This window comes from Chrysemys picta, chromosome 20, assembly GCF_011386835.1.
Source record: "Chrysemys picta bellii isolate R12L10 chromosome 20, ASM1138683v2, whole genome shotgun sequence".
NCBI lineage: Eukaryota > Metazoa > Chordata > Testudines > Emydidae > Chrysemys > Chrysemys picta.
In genome coordinates, this window is record NC_088810.1 from 11,930,522 (window position 1) to 11,948,697 (window position 18,176).

At 54.2% G+C, this 18,176-nt stretch overlaps 1 protein-coding gene across 1 annotated transcript in view; it reads right to left on the reverse strand.

Moving 5' to 3' along the window:
• Positions 1-16,855, reverse strand: part of ZBTB32 (zinc finger and BTB domain containing 32) — a 57,893-nt gene extending 41,038 nt beyond the window's left edge. The window contains exon 1 of the mRNA XM_065573724.1: positions 16,732-16,855. The gene's annotated coding sequence lies outside the window, so the exon portion shown is untranslated. The remainder of the gene's footprint in view (positions 1-16,731) is intronic.
• Positions 16,856-18,176: the final 1,321 nt, after the last annotated feature.

An 18,176-nucleotide genomic window follows, 5' to 3' on the forward strand; every position in this document is an offset into this window, starting at 1 on the left:
AATGGACACCAGAGGTGGTACCGAGTGGACTCCTCAAAAGTTGGTGTGCTTGTCCTTGCCAAAGCCTTGTAGTAAGACATTTCACTAGAATCCTGTATGTGGGATGAATTGGATAATAAAACCAAATTACTGTATAATGGGCAATGTTTATGTGTTAATTCCTGGGGAAAAGTGTTTTGGGAGGATGGTAATGTTAGCAACCCACTAGTAGACAAATGTAAATGTAATTACTGTGTTTAACAATAATCACATTTATTGTTTTGCCACAGCCAAAAAGTCTCAGCTTTGCCCAGCTGAGGAAGGAGCTATGTGAAACCCATGAAGTTGTAGAGGCCGCTTTAAATAAGGAAAAGTGTAAGGGGATCGTCATTAAAAACATCCAGAGATGGCAAATTGAAGACAAGGTAATGTTGCAAAAACTGGGGAAAGCAGCCCACACCCTGGATGTTAAGTGGGTGGGTCTGTACTCCATTGTGAACTGCATCTCCCTGGTAGTGCATCAGCTTCCGCTACCCGGCAAATTAAAATGAGCGCATGCCAATCAATTCAAAACATAGGTTTCTTCCTAGGTTTCCAGTCATGGCATCGTGGGCCTCGGTTGTGGACCAGCCACCTGCCTGGACCATCCGGGTTTCTAGCTATCCATGGGATTATCTAGATAATGATAATTTTGAAAAGGGAGAATACCTCCAAAGGCTCTCCCTGGCTCGAGCTGCTGACGGGGCTCGAGCCATCGTGTGGTGGAAGGCTGGAGGGGAGGTGCCTTGGAGACAGTGCATAGTCCGGATAGACACAGCAGGGCCACAGCAAAATACCTGGTGGGTGGCCCCGAGTCTCCCATGGATCCCATTGTCCCAATGGGATCCATGGGAGACTGTTCCTCCTGTTTGGCCTGGAGTGGAAGTGAAATGGGAAGCCCTCTGGCAAGCAATAGCAATTACTGATCTCGGGGCATAATATTGTTATTGTAACCTCCTAAACCAGGCAAACAACATCCATAATGAAAGCCAGGGAGGGCTGTAATGGACAACTAATAATTTAGGGAGTTTTCATCCGTGCCTCAGTTTCCCCAATAGGCGCATTTGTGTTGTTCTTTTTCTTTCCCTCTTGCTTTGTTAACAGGACAAAGCAGTAATAGCGAGAGCCTAGGGACACCCCGAACAGGAGTGGTGGGACCGCTCTTGCTGCTTCAAGCCTGCAAAATTTGTCAGGGCAAAATCATGTATATATGGTGGCACATATCTATGGGCATCCTCATGTGTCCGACGCTTTTGTCCTTCTTTGTTAATTTTACCACTGTTCAGAATCGGCCATGGTAAAAATAAAAGGTCAGTTATCCATTGGCGGGGGCAGACAATTGTGGCTTAGCATCCTAAGAAGGTGGCAATACGTATTATCTGGGATCTGGGATTGAGTGGTCCATCGTGACGTGTGGGAGGTGGCTCCCTCCAATGACATGGCTAAGTGGATGTGCTGACTACATCTTCTATCAGCATATATGGATTGCTGAGGGCAACACTTGGCAGCTGTGGCCTATGGAGCCTCCTCAAATGGTGTGTAAAAAGAAAGCAGTGCCAGGCCTCTTTTATAAGGTGAGTCAACACATCTGTTGGGAAGGGAAGACATTGGAATACGCCCCCACTGCAGCACATGTGTTTACCAATACCTCTGCGTGTGTTTGGAGAACCACCAACCCCAGAGTACCTTTCGATTTGCTGTTAAGATCACAAATGCAAAAATTTTCAGTGCATTGGCCCGCCATTCTGCAATAGACTGTTAACGTTTCTAACTATGTTGTGTTTCATAGAATCATAGAATCATAGAATATCAGGGTTGGATGGGACCTCAAGAGGTCATCTAGTCCAACCCCCTGCTCAAAGCAGGACCAATTCCCAACTAAATCATCCCAGCCAGGGCTTTGTCAAGCCGGGCCTTAAAAACCTCCAAGGAAGGAGACTCCACCACCTCCCTAGGTAACGCATTCCAGTGTTTCACCACCCTCCTAGTGAAATAGTTTTTCTTAATAGCCAACCTGGACCTTCGCCACTGCAACTTGAGACCATTGCTCCTTGTTCTGTCATCTGCCACCACTGAGAACAGCCGAGCTCCATCCTCTTTGGAACCCCCCTTCAGGTAGTTGAAGGCTGCTATCAAATCCCCCCTCATTCTTCTCTTCTGGAGACTAAACAATCCCAGTTCCCTCAGCCTCTCCTCATAAGTCATGTGCTCCAGACCCCTAATCATTTTTGTTGCCCTCCGTTGGACTCTTTCTAATTTCTCCACATCCTTCTTGTAGTGTGGGGCCCAAAACTGGACACAGTATTCCAGATGAGGCCTCACCAATGTCGAATAAAGGGGAACGATCACGTTCCTCGATCTGCTGGCAATGCCCCTACTTATACAGCTCAAAATGCCGTTAGCCTTCTTGGCAACAAGAGCACACTGTTGACTCATATCCAGCTTCTCGTCCACTGTGACCCCTACGTCCTTTTCTGCAGAACTGCTACCTAGCCATTCGGTCCCTAGTCTGTAGCAGTGCATGGGATTCTTCCGTCCTAAGTGCAGGACTCTGCACTTGTCCTTGTTGAACCTCATCAGGTTTTTTTTGGCCCAATCCTCTAATTTGTCTAGGTCCCCTTAATGAATAACATCCTGTCATGAACATACAGCTAAGGGTAGCATAAAATCCCTCCTTACCTGTAAAGGGTTAAGAAGCTCAGATAACCTGGTTAGCACCTGACCAAAAGGACCAATAACGGGAGAAGATACTTTCAAATCTGTGGGGGAAGGTTTTTGTTTTGTGTTCCTTTGTTCTCTCAGAGTCAGCAAGGAACCAGGGCAGGGAAAATACATCTCTCTAAGCCATATCTGAACTAAGCATCTAATATTGCAAAAATAGTAAGTAATAGTAAGGAAATGCATTAGATTATCTTTTGTTGTAGCTTGTGAATTTTCCCTGTGCTAAGAGGAGGTTTATCCCTGTTTTCGTAACTTTAAAGTTTTGCCTGGAGGGGAAATCCTCTGTGTTTTGAATCTTTTTGTTACCCTGTAAAGTTATCTTCCATCCTGATTTTACAGAGGTGATTCTTTTATCTTTTTTTAAATAAATTCTTCTTTTAAGAACCTGATTGATTTTTCATTGTTCTTAAGATCCAAGGGTTTGGGTCTGTGTTCACCTGTACCAATTGGTGAGAATATTATTCTCAAGCTTCCCCACAAAAGGGGGTGTAGGGCTTGGGGGAATAGGACTCCAAGTGGTCCTTTCCCTGATTCTTTGTCTAAATCACTTGGTGGTGGCAGCATACTGTTCAAGGACAAGGTTGAATTTGTGCCTTGGGAAAGTTTTTAACCTAAGCTGGTAAAAATAAGCTTAGGGGGTCTTTCATGCGGGTCCCCGCATCTGTACCCCAGAGTCCAGAGTGGGGAAGGAACCCTGACATGATGGCAGAGCGGTGGAATCATTTTGAACCAAAAGCACAGTAGGATTTTAAAAGGACAATTTTTTTTCCTTTTGGCTGCTTGAAAAGCAGGGAGGGGTTTTTGTTTGTTTGTTTGTTTGTTTGTTTGTTTGTTTGTTTGTTTGTTTGTTTGTTTGTTTGTTTGTTTTTAAGCTGTGAACAGCTGGAGGTTTTTTTTTTTCTCTGCCTGAGGGTAGGGTAGTTAACTTCCTGAAAGGGAATTCACAAGTGGTTTTTTTTTCTTTCTAGCTTTTGGATTAGGCTAAGTTAAGCACAGGAAGGCTAGGATGATGGACAGTGAAGTCCAAAAGAAATTAGAATTAGCCAGATTCAAAGCTGAAGAGAGACAAAAAGAACATGATAGACAGATGGCCTTAAGGATCTTGGAGATGGAGGCAGAAAAAGCCAGGGTGGAGGCAGAAGAAGCTGCCCACAAGAGAGCCCTGGAGGATAAAGAAAAAGAGAGGAAGCATGAACTGGAGTTAGAGATGGCGAGGGCTAAGCAGAATATACCAGACAACCCTAGCAATCCTTCTCCAAGTACTGCTTCCCATCCCAGAAAGTTCCCCACCTACAAGGTAGGCAATGATACTGAGGCCTTCTTAGAAAATTTCCAAAGGGCCTGCCTTGGGTACAGCATCGCTACAGACCAGTATATGGTGGAGCTGAGGCCGCAGCTCAGTGTACCCTTAGCAGAGATGGCGGCTTAAATGCCTAAGAAACACATGAACAGCTACGAACTTCTTAAAAACAAGGCCAGAATTAGAATGGGGCTAACACCCGAGCATGCCTGTTGGCGGTTCAGAGCCCTGAAGTGGAAACCAGACGTGGCATTTTCCTGACACGCCCACTACATTGTAAGAAATTGGGATGCCTGGATATCAGGAGCAAGCATTACATCTCTGGAAGATCTGTCTTTCCTAATGCAAATGGAGCAGTTCTTAGAGGGTGTTCCTGAGGAAATAGAAAGGTATATCCTAGATGGGAAACTCAAAACTGTAATCGAGGCGGGGGAGATTGGGGGAGATTGGAACCAAATGGGTGGAGGTGGCAGAAAAGAAAAAAACTAGTAGCAGTTGAAGCGAATATCAGAAGGGGCAACCTGAAACAAAACCCTACCACCGGGGGCAGCCCAAGGCCCCACCTACATCCCAAGGAAAACCCCAAACCCTTTATCGTCCCACCACACCAGTCTCCAGCAACCCACCTCGCCCCAGTGACCAGTCAGCTGGGCGATGTTTTAAATATAATGAGCTGGGGCATATAAAGGCCAACTGCCCCAAGAACCCCAACAATTCATTATATCAGAATCACACCAAAGGTCCCCAGGCCCAGATGCCTCCCAGATACCCTCAGAGCGAAGGGAAACCGTGAGTGTGGGCAGGAAGAAGGTTATCGCGTGGAGGGACACTGGAGCACAAGTGTCAGCTATCCACCAATCCTTACTGTACCCCAAATTCATCAACCCAGAGGCCCAAGTGATGATTCAACCCTTCATGTCAAATTTTCTAAACTTGCCTACAGCCAAGTTGCCTGTCCAGTACAAGGGCTGGTCAGGAATGTGGACTTTTGCAGTCTATGATGATTATCCCATTCCCATGCTGCTGGGGGAAGACTTGGCCAACCATGTGAAGCTAGCCAAGAGGGTGGGAATGGTCACCCGCAGCCAGGCTAAGCAAGCCTTCACACCTAGCGCCGTTCCTGCGCCTTCTACAAGAGCCCAGTCTGTATTACCAGAGACCCAGATTGAGGTGGTGGAACCAGACCCCATGCCGTCATGCTCTCCCCATCCAGGTCCGGGACTGGCTGTGACCCATGGCTCCCTCTCGTCCAGTACGGGACTGGCAGTGACCCGTGGCTCCCCTCCTTCTCCCCTGCCGTCTTGGTGCTGGGCTGGCTGTGAGCAATGGCTCTCCCCATCCTGGTGCAGGGCTGGCTGTGACCCATTGTGACGAAGTGGGACTGTTCTTAATGTTTCTTCTGAATACTGTAGGGGTGCCTCAGTTTCCCCTATGCATTTCTTGAGTCTCTAGGTAGTGGGATAAGGGGGTGTAATTGTTGCAGAGCAAAGGGCCAGTGCGCATAAATGGCCAACACTCTGTCTCCTGGCAACTAATGGCCTGGGCCCTTCCCCCCTGCAAGGTGACAGCTAAAGGTGTTGGAGAACAAAGGAATCAGGTGACCTCCTGGCCCGGGAAAGGGACAAAGCCCAGAGGAGGAGGGGCTGGAGGGTGAGTCAGTTTGGAGCTAGCTGGGGACGAGGAGTGAGGTGTAGACGTGGGTGTCTGGCTCACTGCCCCCGAAAATGGACCCAGCTGAGGGGTCCTGTTCTCTGTACCTACAAGCTCTGTTTTAGATTGTGTTCCTGTCATCTAATAAACCTCTGTTTTACTGGCTGGCTAAGAGTCACATCTGACTGCGAAGTTGGGGTGCAGGACCCTCTGGCTTCCCCAGGACCCCGCCTGGGTGGAGTCGCTGTGGGAAGCGTACAGAGGGGCAGAGGATGCTGAATGATCCAAGGTCAGACCCAGGAAGGTGAAGCCATGTGAGCTTCTTGCCCTGAAGACAGTCTGCTCACAGAGAGGAGACTTCACCAGAGTCCTGACTGGCTTTGTAGGGAGCAGTTCAAGAGCATCACCCTGGGACTCCGTGACAACTGGTGGCAGTAGTGGGATGTACGGCACCCCGTGGATGGCGCTTCCTGCAGTAAGTGACTGGAGAGCAGTAAAATAAAGGGGGGATAACGAGGACCAGGCGTGCTGAAGGCTCAGAGAGGGACGGTTTCAGGGGGCGATTAACCTCTGGGAATGTGTGACCAGCGAGAAGGACTTTTGCAGTGACAGGGTTCCCTTGGGGATTGCAGCAAGCAGTCCCAGGGGCAGAGGAGTCTGCAGATTGACCCTGGCAAAGAAGTGGTGACCCCGAGAAGGGCTAGCACACTAGGGGTTCTTCCTGGAAACCATGGGGGAGCTAAGAGCACACAGGCCTGTGAGTCCAAAGCAACTTGGGAACAGTGAAGTGATGGCCTATCACCATCTCCTCAAGAAGGACATTGTAATCCTGTGCAAAAAGAGAGGGTTACGCATTGGGAAGTTCACCAAGGCACAGTTAATTGTGTAGCTGGAGGACGACGACGACTCTAAGGAGCAGATTCCTGACCCAGATGGGGCTACAAGAGGATCTGGGAGCAGCAGGAGTGGTAGCCAGGCATCCCAAGAGTCTGGTCACCAACCAGATGGGGGTCTTCACGATTGGGTTCCCCATCAGGGGATTGGAGATGGATGGGATTGGAGCTGAGTCCGAGAGAGCGAGAGGACCATGAGAGACAGCAAGAGTCCGAGAAAGAGCTGCAGGAGAAGCAGCAGCATGAACGGAGAGGCATAGGGGACTTCCCAGGGGTGAGTGGGGATAGACCCTGGGCTGCCAGTTCCTCAGGGAACCTGGATACTAAATTGCTGCCCCTAGTTAAGAAGGGAGGGGATGTGGATGCCCACCACACTGCCTTCGAGCAGGCTGGCGATTTGAACCAGTGGGACCCGGTATCTAGCTCCCTTGCTGGGTCCCAAGGCCGTAGGGATGAGTGGGGTGGTGGACAGATTCCCACTCCTGGCCCCAGCCTATATGTCTGCGTGGAGGCTCCTGGGCTCAGGCCCCTCGGACCCCCAGTGGGAGCAGAAGGTGGTGGTTAATGGGGAGACGTTTCTGGGGTAGCGAGACCCTGGGACTGAGAGAACTGTTGTCAGGCCCTGGGTGGTGCAGCCTGATCAGATGCTACAGGGCTGTGTGACCTCAGTGAAGGTCCCAGGGATGAAGCCCCTTGCCCTGCCTGTGGCCCGGATTCATGTGCAGACACAGGAGGGGTTGGGCTGGCTGGTAGTTGGGGTTCTCCAGGATATCGGCTGTGAGGTCCTGTTGGGGGATGACTGTGTCTTTGTGGGACAGGATCCAGGCCCTGCTCCTGTAATGGCCGAGGATTTAAATTTGGATCCAGGGAACCAATCGGCTAAGATGGAAATGGTCAGTGAAAATGCAAATGACCTGTCTGGCAGAGGGGAGGAGCTGCTGGGCTCAGGATACCTGCCTGCCTGTAACCAGAGCCCTGGGGCTGAGTGGGACAGAGAGATGCTCCCTGCCCCCCTGCACACTGGAGAGGGGGCTCTCGCTGGCTCTGATTCTGTGACCAAAGCAGCGAATTCGCTGCCTGCCCCCATTGGGACAGCAAGCGCAGCGCTGAGCACAGTGGGAGCTGAGACCCCAACTGAGTGGGGGGACACCCAGGCAGGGCAGGTCAGCTGTCAACCAGGTTTGCCTGGTCCAGATGTGCTGCTGGGAAATTAATCCACGTCAGGGAGGGAGCTACCAGGGACAGGGCTCGGGGGGCTGTGAGCCCAGGCCCAGCCAGTGAGAGGGAACAGGTCCCACTCCCTTCCCCAGCAGCTGAATTACAGACCGAGCCGCAGAAGGATCCCTCCTTGGAGAAGCTGAGGGAACTTGCTGGCCACAGCGCTGCAAACCCCCTTGGGGAAGGCTGCAGGGATAGATTCCTGTGGGAGAAGGAAGGTGAAGCGGTGTGAGTTTCTTGCCCTGAAGACAGTCTGCTCACAGAGAGCAGACTTCACCAGAGTCCTGGCTGGCTTTGTAAGGATCAGTTCCAGAGCATCGCCCGGTGGCTCCGTGACACCCATTCCTCCCCGCAATCCTGTAACTGAGCTGGGTGTGACCCACGGCTCCCGCGTCCTGATTCCCAGCTGGCTGTGACCCATGGCTCCCCCCGTCCTGGTGCTGGGCTGGCTGTGACTCAGGGCTTCCCCCGTACTGGTGCGGGCCTGGCTCTTACTCACGGCTCCCGCTTTTCTGGTGCAGGGCTGGTGGTGACCCATGGCTCCCCACCTCCGTCCTGGTGCTAGGCTGGTTGTGACCCCCGGCTCCCCCCATTCTGGTGCTGGGCTGGCTGTGACCCATGGCTCCCCCCCATCCTGGTGCGGGACTTGCTATGACCCACGGCTCTCCCTGTCCTGGTGCGGAGCTGGCTGTCACCACGTCTAACCCCCACACCCCATGTCATGGTATGGGGCTGGCTGTGACCCACGGCTCCTGACCCCCATCTTGTTGCTGGGCTGCTGTGACCCACAGCTCCCCCTGATGGAGCAGGAGTGGGGGGTATTGACCTGGGACTGTTGCATGGGAGTTTTACTGGTTTACTGTCTGCATTGGTGCTGGATGGTGGTGGAATATCAGGGAGTGACTTCACTTGAGGGATGAGCACGTAACCTGACACTAGGAGCCAGGTGAGACCTTCTGCCTGGGAAACTGGACAAAGGCTGGAGGAGGAGCCAGGGGGTGTGGCTGGGGGGAGAGTGCTGGAGGAGGTTTCAGTTTGGAGCTGGCTGGGGAGATGGGCCGGGGAGGCCCAGAACCTGGGTCTGGGCTCCCCATCCTCCAAGATGGACCTGACTGAGGGGTCCTGTACTCTGTACCTACAAGCTCTGTTTTAGACTGTGTTCCTGTCGTCTAATAAACCTTCTGTTTTACAGCTGGCTGAGAGTCATGGTGACTCTCAGGAAGTGGGGGATGCAGGTCCCTGACTCCCCCACATTCTGTGACAACTGGTGGCAAGAGGTGGGATGTACTGCACCGCATGGATGGCGCTTCCTGCAGTAAGTGACTGGGGAGCAGTAAAACGAAGGGGGACTAACGAGAACCAGGCATGCTGAAGGCTCAGAGAGGAGTGGTTTCAGGAGGCAGAGGAGCTGTGCTTTACCCCTGGGAGTGTGTGACCAGCAAGAAGGACTGTTGCAGTAACGGGGTCCCCCTGGGGACTGCGGTGAGCAATTCCAGGGGTGGAGGAGTCTGCGGCTTCACTCTGGGAGAGAGGACTGTTGCAGGAACAGGCTCCCCCGGTGAGTGGTTCCAGGGGCGGAGGAGTCTGCGGCTTGACCCTGGGAGAGAGGTGGTGACCCGGAGAAGGGCTGGCACAGTAGGGGTTCTTCCTGGAAACTGTGGGGAGGTGAGAGCACACAGATCTGCGAGTCCACAGCAACTTGGGAACAGCGGAAAGATGTATAACCATCTCCCTAAGAGGGACCTGGTAGAGTTGTGCAAGCAGAGGGGGCTGCGCATTGGAAAGCTCACCAAAGAACAACTGATTGCCCAGCTGGAAAAGGAGGATCGCTCAGAGGAGCCAATCCCTGTCCCTGAGGGAAACAGCCCAGCAGATGCAGCGCGGGCATCAGTGTCTGTCCCAGCTGGGAGGGGTCAGACTGCTGCTGAGGGCATTCTGAGGACCCTCCTACCTATGGCTGGGGAGGGGCTGGAAGAAGCTCGGGTGAACACCGAGGGCACCGTGACCCCCGCGGCTAGCAGGGGATCCTCACGGTGGAGCTCCCCATCGCTGGAGCTGAGGCGGCTGGAATGGGAGAGGAAGATAAAACTGAAAGAGCTGGAGCTGAGGGAGCATGAACTATAGGAGGGGGAGAAACAGTGGCAGCACGAACTGGAGTTGGGAAGGCTGAGGAGCAGAGAGCCCCCTGCTGCAGTGAGTGAGGGGGGATCCAGGACTGCATGGAGCTTTGATAAGCGCATCCTGTCCCAGTTTAAGGAAGGGGAGGACATAGATGAATTCCTGATGGCCGTTGAGAAGGCCTGCGAGCTGCACAGCATTGACCCTGCAGACAGGCTCCAGTTTCTCACCCCCTTACTGGACCCCAAAGCCGTAGGGAAGTAGAGCTGAATAGAAGGGGTGGAGGCAGGGGACTATGAACTGTTCAAAAAGGCCCTGCTACGCAAGTTTGGGATGACTCCCGAGGTGTCAGGTAAAGGAGGGATTTTGTGCTACCCTTAGCTGTATGTTTATGACACGAGGTGTACCAGAAAAAGTTCCGGAGTCAGCGTAAAACCCCTGAGGACACATATCTGGAACTGATCCTCCGAATGGAGGGATATGCCCACAAGTGGGCAGACGGGGCCCAGACTAAGGAGGACATGGTTAATCTGATTGTACTGGAGCAACTGTATGAACATTGCCCATCCGACCTCAGGATATGGTTAGTGGACAAAAAGCCAGAGGACCTGCAGAGCGCAGGGCAGCTGGCCGACGAGTTTGTGGACAGATGGTCAGGGGGTGGAAAGGAGGAGTCCCAAAAGAATAAGCCCACCATGATGCAGAGAGAGAGTTCCCCTGGGACCCCCCAAAGGGGGAATGTGGAGAACCCCCTCCCAAGGGGAACAACTGGCATCAGGACCAACCGCCCAGCTTGAGGGGATCAACAGAACATGAACTGCTATTACTGCGGCCAGAGAGGCCACATACGGACCCAGTGCCCCAAGCTCAAGGACAGACTGAGCAGACTGAACCCGCACAGGGTTAACTGGGTAGGGACCCAGCTGGAGGAGGGGCAAGCTTCCCAGGCAGGGGGGCTGGCGGCTTACCAACTGCTCAGGAGGGAGGAGTTTCTCAGACCAGCTCCTCGGGGGACTGGATGCTCCAGACTCAAGGTTCTCAGTTTACAGGGTGGGCGCAGGGCTGTCCCTGCAGAGCAAGTGCCTTGTTCCCCTAGAGGTGGATGGGAGGCAGGTCAGTGGATACTGGGACATGGGCTCGCTGGCCCGGCCCAAGGTGGTGGCCCCAGATTGGGTGGTGCCCAACACCTCCCTGACCCTGATGGGTGTGGGCGGGACCCCATTCGAGGTGCCCATGGTGAGGGTACATCTGAAATGGGGGGCCAAGGAGGGCCCCAAGGACGTGGGGGTGCACCATCATTTGCCCACTGAGGTATTGATGGGGGTGACCTAGAGGATTGGCCAAGCAACCCCCAGAACACCCTAGTCGTGACCCGTAGGCAGAGCCGGCGAGGGGCACTACACCCTGACATTGGGGAGGGTACCTCACCGGAGGTGCAGGACCCTACCATGGTGGTGAGGCAGTGCCTAGGGACAAGGCTCAGAGAGGCGGCGGCTTCAGACCCAGCTGGCGAGAGGGAGCAGGCCCCCATCCCTTCCCCAGCTGCTGAGTTCCAGGCCGAGTTGCAGAAAGATCCCTCCTTGCGGAAGCTAAGGGACCTGGCTGACCTCAGTGTGGTACAGACCATGTGGAGAGGTTCCTGTGGGAGAAGGGATTCCTGTACCAAGAATGGGCTCCCCCAGGGGAAGTGGAGTCGTGGGGGATCCAGAGGCAGCTGGTGGTTCCCCAGAAGTATCACCGCAAGCTCCTGTACCTGACCCATGACATCCCTCTCGCAGGAGACCAGGGAATCCGGTGCACCAGGCAGAGTCTGCTACAGAATTTTTACTGGCCTGGAGTCTTTACTACTGTCCAACAGTATTGCCGATCCTGTGACCCCTGTCAGAGGATGGGGAAGGCCCAGGACAAGGGGAAAGCGGCTTTGATACCTCTGCCCATTATAGAGGAGCCTTTTCAGAAGATGGCTGTGGACATAGTGGGGCCTCTCAGCAAGAAGACCCAGTCGGGAAAGAAATACATTCTGATGGTGGTAGATTTCGCTACCCGCTACCCTGAGGCAGTGGCTGTTGTAGGAGCACCAGTGATCTGTACGCTATGTATAACCTGTATGCTCAAAAGGTCTGTTACACTTCCCCCGCCTTTTGTCTCCTCTCCCTCTTTGAATACCTGTGAAGTGGCTTTCCCCCTCCCTCCCTCCTGGAACGCTTGTGGGATAAATGGGCTGGTTGAATAGCTGGAAGATCAGAAGAGCTCCCAGGTAGACAAGGTGTCTGGGACTCTAATTAGGCAGCACTCCCACACCCAGTGCATGGACACTGCCCAACGTAGAGTGTGACCAACCGGATGCGGCCAAGTCATCTCTAGTCGCAGGCCATGCCACTGATTAGGCAGCGATCACACACCCAATGCATGGACACTGCCCGAGGTGGAGTGTGACCAACCAGATGCAACCAAGTCATCTCTAGTCACAGGCCATGAGGAGCAGGTCCTTAAAAGGGGAAGGGGCCATGTGCTCAGCAGTGTACTCACATGCTTGTACCTCCCGTGAAGCCCTTTGCCCGGACCGCCTGGCCAGTGGTTCTCTGCGTTGCATTCCATCGTGCCTTGGGAAGACTTACTTCATTACACCATCCATCGCTGCGCTGTGGGACACTTACCTTAAAGGATCCTGACATCTCCAGTGCTGTGCCTGTCCTGGGAGCGTGAGTATGCGAGTGTGAGTGTGACCCTCCGCCCCTTCTTTTGAGCTTAGCTATCGATATAATAAACGTGCTGCTTTCTGCCAATCTCTGGTGGGTCATTAGTCCTCCCTAAGCTTACTAGCTGGTCCAATTTCAGGTAACAGTGGCCTTGTCATCTATCGAAGCAGACACCATGGCAGATGCACTGCTGACCATTTTCAGCCGAGTGGGGTTCCCCAAGGAAGTCTTGACAGACCAAGGATCCAACTTCATGTCAGCCCTGCTCTGGTGCTTGTGGGAGAAATGTGGGGTCCGGCACATCTGGGCCTCAGCATATCACACCCAGTCCAATGGGCTGGTGGAGAAGTTCAATGGGTCTCTAAAGATGATGCTGAAAACCTTTATGAACCAGCACCCGCAGGACTGGGACAAGTACTTACCTCACCTGCTGTTCACATACAGGGAAGTGCCCCAGGAGTCTACTGGGTTTTCGCCTTTTGAACTGTTATATGGAAGAAGGATAAGGGGGCCCCTGGAAGAAGGGAAGAAGGAGGATCCGGGGAACTACAGGCCAGTCAGCCTCACCTCAGTCCCTGGAAAAATCATGGAGCAGGTCCTCAAGGAATCAATTCTGAAGCACTTAGAGGAAAGTGATCAGGAACAGTCAGCATGGATTCACCAAGGGCAAGTCATGCCTGACTAACCTAATTGCCTTCTATGAGGAGATAACTGGGTCTGTGGATATGGGGAAAGCAGTGGATGTGTTATTCCTTGACTTTAGCAAAGCTTTTGATACGGTCTCCCACAGTATTCTTGCCACCAAGTTAAAGAAGCATGGGCTGGATGAATGGACTATAAGGTGGATAGAAAGCTGGCTAGATTGTCGGGCTCAACGTGTAGTGCTCAACGGCTCCATGTCTAGCTAGCAGCCGGTTTCAACTGGAGTGCCCCAGGGGTAAGTCCTGGGGCTGGTTTTGTTCAATATCATCATTAATGATCTGGAGGATGGCGTGGACTGCACTCTCAGCAAGTTTGCAGATGACACTAAACTGGGAGGAGTGGTAGATACACTGGAGGGTAGGGATAGGATACAGAGGGACCTAGACAAATTAGAGGGTTGGGCCAAAAGAAACCTGATGAGGTTCAACAAGGACAAGTGCAGAGTCCTGCACTTAGGACGGAAGAATCCCATGCACTGTTACAGACTAGGGACCGAATGGTTAGGAAGCAGTTCTGCAGAAAAGGACCTAGGGGTTACAGTGGATGAGAAGCTGGATATGAGTCAACAGTGTGCCCTTGTTGCCAAGAAGGCTAACGACATTTTGGGCTGTATAAGTAGGGGCATTGCCAGCAGATCGAGGGACGTGATCGATCCCCTCTATTCAACATTGGTGAGGCCTCATCTGGAGTACTGTGTCCAGTTTTGGGCCCCACACTACAAGAAGGATGTGGAAAAATTGGAAAGAGTCCAGCGCCATTCACGGGGTGCCATACATCCCACCCCTGCCACCAGTTGTCACGGAGTCCCCGGCCGATGCTCTGGAACTGCTCCCCACAAAGCCAGTCAGGACTTTGGGGAGCCTCCTCTCCCTTGGAGCAGACTGTCTTCAAGGCAAGAAGCTCACACGGCTTCACCTCCTGGGTCTCTCCTGGGAGCATTCAGCATATGCCCCTCCGTGCGCTTCCCACAGCGAGTCCACTCAGGCTGGGTCCTGGGGAAGCCAAAGGGTTCTGCACCCCCCACTTCGCAGTCAGACGTGACTCTCAGCCAGCCAGTAAAACAGAGGTTTATTAGATGACAGGAACACGGTCTAAAACAGAGCTTGTAGGTACAGCGGCGAACGGGACCCCTCGGCCAGGTCCCTTATGGGGTTCAGAGAGCCAGACACCACCGGGGGGGTCTCCGCTCTCCGCCCTGCTCCCGGCGCTCCGGCTGGTCAGGGATTGCGGGCCCGCGGCCGGGCTCGGCGCCCTCCCCTGCCGTGCTGGGGGGTGGGAGGGTGGCAGGTGGCTTTTTTGCCTAGGGCGGCAAAAAAGCCAGAGCCGGCCCTGCCGGTGTGGTGTCTCCCGCCCTTAGCATAGGCTTGCATTAGCACCACGCCCAGCCCTGCGTCTGAGGCGTTGGTGAACACTGCAAAAAGCTTGGCAATGTCTGGGTTTACCAGATTTACTGGGCCCTGGATTAGAGCCTCCTTCAGTATACAGAGAGCCCTCTGGCCCTGCTTGGTCCAGACCACCTCGTCTGGCTTACCCCTCTCACATAGCTCAGGGATGGGGGCAGCTAGGAATCTAACGTGGGGTACAGACCTCTGGTAGCACCCCGCCATCCTGATAAAGGCCTAGACTTGTTTCTTGGTCTGGGGAATGGGCCAATCTCTGATCATCTCCACCTTGCACTTTTCGGCTCTTACCGTCAGTCCTGCCTCCATGAGGCAGCCCAGCCCCCTCTTCACCTGGGACACCTGTTCCTCCCAGGTCTGGCTAAAGACACACATGTCATCGACGTACGCCAGGGCCAAGTTCTCCATCCCTGTCAGCTTGTCTAGAATCTCCCCAGGCCTAGGCATGGGGTAGGCATCGGACACAGTGATGGCTTTAAGCTTCCGATAGTCCCCACAAAACTAGATCATCCTGTCTCCCTTGGGGACCAGCCCCACGGGTGAGGCCCATGGGCTGTTGAACGGCTGGATCACATCTAAATCCAGCATGTCCTTGACCAATCTCTCCAGGTACTGGGCTGCTTTCCCAGTGACTCTGAACAGGGAATACCTGATGGGGAGATTGGCTCCCACCTCAGGGAAGAGATACACCCAGGGGTCTTCCCCCTTTTCCTCCCATACAGCAGCTCAAAAGGGAAGAACCCTGTGGATTCCTGGGGCACCACCAGCTGCCTCCGGATTCCCCACAGTTCTACTTCCCCTTGGGAAGCCCATTCCTGGTACAGGAATCCCTTCTCCCACAGGACTCTGTCCCTGCAGTCTTCCCCAAGGGGGGTTGCAGCTCTGTGGCCAGCAAGTTCCCTCAGCTTCTCCAAGGAGGGATCCTTCTGCAGCTCGGTCTGGAATTCAGCTGCTGGGGAAGGGAGTGGGATCTGTTCCCTCTCGCTGGCTGGGCCTGGGGTCACAGCCCCTCTGAGCCCTGTCCCTGGTAGCTCCCTCCCTGCTGTGTAATCACTTCCCAGCAGCACGTCTGGACCAGGCAAACCTTGTTGTCAGCCGTCCTGCCCTGCCTGTGTGTCCCCGCACTCAGCTGGGGTCTCAGCTCCCACCATGCCCAGCACTGTCCTTGTTGTCCCAGTGGGGGCAGGCAGCAAGCTCTCTGCTCTGGTCACAGCATCAGAGCCAGCATGAGCCCCCTCTCCAGTGTGCAGGGGGGCGGGGAGTAATTCTCCGACACACTCAGCCCCAGGGGTCTGGTTACAGGTAGGCAGGTATTCTGAGCCCAGCAGCACCTCCTTCCTGCTAGCCAGGTCATTTGCATTTTCACTGACCATTTCCATCTTAGCCAAGTGGTTAGCGGGATTCAAATTCAAATCCTCGGCCGTTACAGGGGCAGGGCCTGGATCTTGTCCCAAAGAGACACAGTCACCCCCCAACAGGACCTCACAGTCGATATCCTGGAGAACCCCAATGGCCAGCCAGCCCGACCCCTCCTGGGTCTGCACAGGGATCCGGGCCATAGACAGGGCGAGGGCCTTCATCCTGGGGACCTTCACCCAGGTCACACAGCCCCTCAGCATCTGAGGCTGCACCACCTGGGGCCTGACAACAGTTCTCTCTGTCCCAGGGTCTCGCCACCCCAGGCATGTCTCCCCATTGACCCCCACCTTCCGCTCCCACTGGGGGTCTGAGGGGCCTGAGCCCAGGAGACTCCACGCAGACATATAGGCCAGGGCCAGGACTGGGAGCCTGTCCACCACCCCACCCATCTGGCTGACAGCGTCTATGGCCTTGGGACCCAGCAAGGGGGCTAGATACCGGGGTTTTTCCGCAGGGTCCCCCTGGTTCAAATCGCCAGCCTGCTCGAAGGCCGTGTGGTGGGCATCCACATTCCCCCCCTCCTTAACCAGGGGCAGCAATTTAGTGTCGAGGCTCCCTGCGGAACTGGCAGTCTGGGGTCTATCCCCACTCACCCCTGGGGAGCCCCCTATGCCTCTCCGCTCCACCATCGCCAGTCCATGCTGCTGTTGCTTTTCCTCGGGCTCTCGCTCTCTCGGACTCAGCTCCAGTCCCATCCGTCTCCAATCCCCTGATGGGGAACCCGATCATGAAGACCCCCGTCTGGTTGGGGACCAGACTCTTGGGGATGCCTGGCTACTGCTCCAGCTGCTCCCAGATCCTCTTGGAGCCCCATCTGGGTCAGGAATCTGCTCTTTAGAGTGGTCCTCATCCTCCAGCTGGACGATTAACTGGGCCTTGGTGAACTTCCCAATGTGTAACCCTCTCTTTTTGCACAGGATTACAATGTCCTTCTTAAGGAGATGGTGATAGGCCATCACTTCACTGTTCCCAAGTTGCTTTGGACTCAGAGGCCCGTGTGCTCTCAGCTCCCCCACGGTTTCCAGGAAGAACCCCTAGTGTGCCAGCCCTTCTTGTGGTCACCACCTCTTTGCCACGGTCGAGCTTCAGACTCCTCCGCCCCTGGGACCACTCGCTGCAATCCCCAGGGGAACCCTGTTACTGCAAACGTCCTTCTCTCTCCCAGGGTCGAGCGGCAAGCTCCTCTGTCCCGAGACTGCTCGCTGCAGTCCTCGGGGGGACCCCGTTACTCCAACAGTCCTTCTCGCTGGTCACACACTCCTAGGGGTTAATCGCCCCCTGAAACCGTCCCCCCTCTGTTTTACTGCTCCCCAGTCACTTACTGCAAGAAGCGCCATTCACGGGGTGCCGTACATCCCACTTCTGCCACCAGTTGTCACGGAGTCCCCGGCCGATGCTCTGGAACTGCTCCCCACAAAGCCAGTCAGGACTTTGGGGAGCCTCCTCTCCCTTGGAGCAGACTGTCTTCAAGGCAAGAAGCTCACACGGCTTCACCTCCTGGGTCTCTCCTGGGAGCATTCAGCATATGCCCCTCCATGCGCTTCCCACAGCGAGTCCGCTCAGGCTGGGTCCTGGGGAAGCCAAAGGGTTCTGCACCCCCCACTTCGCAGTCAGACGTGACTCTCAGCCAGCCAGTAAAACAGAGGTTTATTAGATGACAGGAACACGGTCTAAAACAGAGCTTGTAGGTACAGCGGCGAACGGGACCCCTCGGCCAGGAGCATTATGGGGTTCAGAGAGCCAAACACCCATGTCTGCCCTCACTCCTAGTCCCCAGGTAGCTCCAACTCTCAAACCCCCTCCAGCCCCTCCTTCTCTCGGCTTTGTCTCTTTCCTGGGCCAGGAGGTCACCTGATCTCTTTGTTCACCTTTAGCTATTTCCTTGCAGGGGGGGAAGGGGCCCTGGCCATTTGTTGCCAGGGAGACAGAGTGTCAGTGATTTATGCACACTGGCCTTTCCCCACCACCTAGAGACTTAAGAAATGCATAGGGGAAACCGAGGCACCCACACAGTATTCAGAGGAAACATTAAGAACAG